Source organism: Littorina saxatilis, linkage group LG10 (assembly GCF_037325665.1).
Source record: "Littorina saxatilis isolate snail1 linkage group LG10, US_GU_Lsax_2.0, whole genome shotgun sequence".
Lineage (NCBI taxonomy): Eukaryota > Metazoa > Mollusca > Gastropoda > Littorinimorpha > Littorinidae > Littorina > Littorina saxatilis.
Genome location: NC_090254.1, coordinates 28,658,320 through 28,661,698, shown reverse-complemented (window position 1 = coordinate 28,661,698; position 3,379 = coordinate 28,658,320). Strand labels below are relative to the sequence as shown.

Sequence of the window (3,379 nt, the reverse complement as noted above, 5' to 3'; positions counted from 1 at the left end):
AACAAAATTCGATTCCTTCGAAAACTCAGTGATGCACAGCCGGGTGCACCGAGTGGTTACCGTTTCTTGAATGAGAAGCGAACGACTTTGCGATGAAGCAAATTTTTAAGTTAAAATACCATTTCAAGTACATAGTAATGTCGATCATCAGTACTTTGGGAGAGACTGAGAGGGGATATTCATCAGTTGTGGAGTTTATACAAGATCAACCACAGGCGGAAGGTATCGTCCACTGGACTACTACTATCACAGAAAGTCTTTCTGTGATAGTAGTAGTCCAGTGGACGATACCTTCCGCCTGTGGTTCAACAAGGCCCGGCGATTACGAAAACTGGGTGAGACCAGGCGAAAACCAGGCTCACTGATCATCGGTTTCACGGCTGTCACGTTTGAAACTCGCTCATGAACACTGAAACCAACCTATCTTTATTTATACATAATGTACCAAAAAATCGGCGTACATGTATTCTTGAACCGTTTGCACTGATCTACTCTGTGCACTAAAGTTCACTACTGCGTCGTGCACTATGGTAGTCACTGTAGACGTTGATTCAGTGTGTGCTGCCGCAAACTGACAATGCCCAAGGTTATAAACTCCAATCGTACCCCCCCCCCCCCCCTTGGTGTAACTCGCCTGTCTAGTTTTATTTTTTACCAGCAGCGTATTCTGTTATTGTTTCATAGGTTTGTGCACAAAGGAGAGAAGTACTGACACAATATTTGCCTGCGTCGTCAGTTATGGTAGTCATTACAGGCGTTGATTTGAAACCTTCGCGGTCGAACTGATTATGTCTGGGCGTAACAGCGCCATTTACAGAACTCATTTATTTTGAAGAGCGAGCAAAAGCGAATAATGCTATGCTATGATTACCATGTAAAGATTATATTTCATAAATAGTTCGCTGATGTGAGTTCGAAACTAACATAGAGGAGGAAGTAAGTGCCAGCTTTTCATACGCCATTTTCGGCGTCATTGCGATTTCCGCTTTGGTTTCTCCGAAAGAAAATATATTTTGTGAAACGATTTACACTATTAGAGAAGTAAGTATGACACGACAAATATTACTTCCTGAATAAATGTACAGAAAATATGTTTATTTATTAAAAGTTAGTGGAAAAAGTGTGTAAATACGTTAAATGTCTCCGTATATTGTCGTCAAAGACTGAAACGAAAGAGCATGATACGTACGTGAGTCAGACATTTTCAGTTTCACTTCGTGAAATCGACGCAGTTTCATTCAAGCTCGAAAAAGTCTGTATTAACAAAACTATTAGTTCCACTGTACAATCTGAACTGCCCTTTGAATAACTGACTGATTCCCATATTTCAGCCGACACAATGGCTGACGACTGGGGTACATTGGTTGCAAAACAAGAACAAAAGCTTGTTGAAAAGGTACACCTTTGTTATTGTAGTCAATGTATCAATTACAGAAATGTATATTTAGTTGATTGTCGAGAAACTACACAACAGTACGATTCTTTCATGGGAAATGGAGTTATTAGAATCGGTAATTTGTCCATAGAATCTGAATGACAAAATTAGTCTCTGATAGTGATAGTGATACTGTTGTGTTATTCACAGGTCACTTTCGTTTGATATGTATATTTTGAGGTTTGACGTCATAAGTCATGCATGGTTGCCTTTGAAGAGAAAGAACAGTGGCGTGTAACTGTAACAGACAGATTATATTATATGCTATCGGAAAACAATTTGCTTTTGGCGAACACTCCTGGTGTCGGTCTCCTTTGTCTGAATGGCAGAGGCCTATGCCCTTGCTCTCAAAAATGCAGGGGTTCATATCCATGTCGGACATCGGACATACACGGATGTTTTTTCCAAATGTCTTATACATTTTTAATGCAAGAGGACATCTATTGTTTTTGTCACAAAGTGGTCATTGTCCGATTATGCTGTCATTTGATCCGGACATGGTCAGTACTTTCCAATTTACAGTAGTTTGATTTCCTATTTTATCAATGTTTTGCGAAGCGATGTGTCTCTCCAAGCAGACGAAAATTGGGGAGACTTATGTGCTTTTTATAGATAAGAGCTTCCAAGGGTCGCAACTCGGAATGCTCCGAGCCGGTTGACAGTTGCCTCCCTTCGCATTTTTCCCCCGAAAAAGCAACATGCGGCCGAAACGAAAATTGGTGCCACGAAAAGGCCAGATGCGTTTGTACTTCAAATCTCAGCCCTCATCAGCGGCTAGTACCATTGAAACTGAGCTAGCTCCCTCCGGCCTCTGAGCAGCCAGAGCCAGATGAAACCGTCGCTCTAAAAAGTGAAACTTTGGCGCCGAAGGCTTCGTTTCAAGCTGGCCAACTTCATTCTGAAGAAAAATGTCCATGCTTGTGTAAAAAGAAAATGGACATTACAGTATTCGTATCTTATCTTATCTTATTCCAATGGGTGTCACACCTTTTTGCCAAGAAAGTTATTTTATTTGTTCTGTTACCTTTGTGACAAGGAACTAGTCAAGTTTAATTAAATATACGTTTTGTCGCGAAAAAAAAGTCCATTGATTTATTTTTGTTCAGGACAAATGTCTTATCACTTTTTCATTGTCCAGGACATTTGTCCTCTGCCACCTCTCATGGATGTGAGCCCCTGAAAATGGTCACTCAAGTAAGCCAACAACAAACCTGGACATTGCAAAGAAGTCTTGAAAGAATAATTATATGAGTTTGTTGGATATCAAGATTTGGTTTGTACTGTTAGATTTTGAAGGAATCTGTGAGTGTGAACATGAATGTAATTGGAAATGTGACGCTTAAAAATGTAAAAGTGATTCAACTTCAAGACTCAAGTTCTCAAGAATATTTATGTTTTTGTATTCAGGTTGACACTCTCAGCATTAGACAGCCCCAGGCCAGCAGCAACAGCAGTGGAGGTGGCAGCAGTAGTAATACAGCCCCCGCCACTAACTCCGTACCCGCGGCAACGCCATCAGGGGACAATGCCGCAGCTCAGGCGCCGTCACAAGGAGCCAGCGGTGGTGCTGCCGCTGCTGCTGCCCCTGGGTGGACAGAGGAGGTGGAGGAAAAAGGTGGGTTGATTTTTGTCTTAGGCCAACAAAAAAATAGTCTGTTTACGGTATCCCGACCGACCCTATTTTTTCGAGCGACCCTAGACTTTTCTTTTGGCATTTGGGGAAGAAAAAAAAAAAAAAATTAAAAAATATATAAAAATAAAAAGTCTTTGTTTTTTGGCAAAATAACTTAAAAATGTGTTTTTTGGGGGGAAAAAAATTTAAAAAAATCCTGACCTACCGACCCTATTTTTTTGCTCATGTTACCGTAAACAGACTTTTTTTTGGGGGGGGGGGGGGGGGGGGCCTTATTAGTAAATACATGAAAGTGTTGTTGTTTTGTTTTT

The 3,379-nt window shown here is 40.8% G+C and overlaps 1 long non-coding RNA gene across 1 annotated transcript; it reads left to right on the top strand.

Annotated features, from left to right (window-relative positions):
- The first annotated feature begins 928 nt into the window (after positions 1-928).
- LOC138978560 (uncharacterized) lies at positions 929-3,112 on the top strand. The gene is made up of 3 exons (XR_011459728.1): positions 929-1,041; positions 1,332-1,396; positions 2,843-3,112. It is a non-coding gene; the product is annotated as an uncharacterized lncRNA (long non-coding RNA).
- The last annotated feature ends 267 nt before the right edge of the window (positions 3,113-3,379 follow it).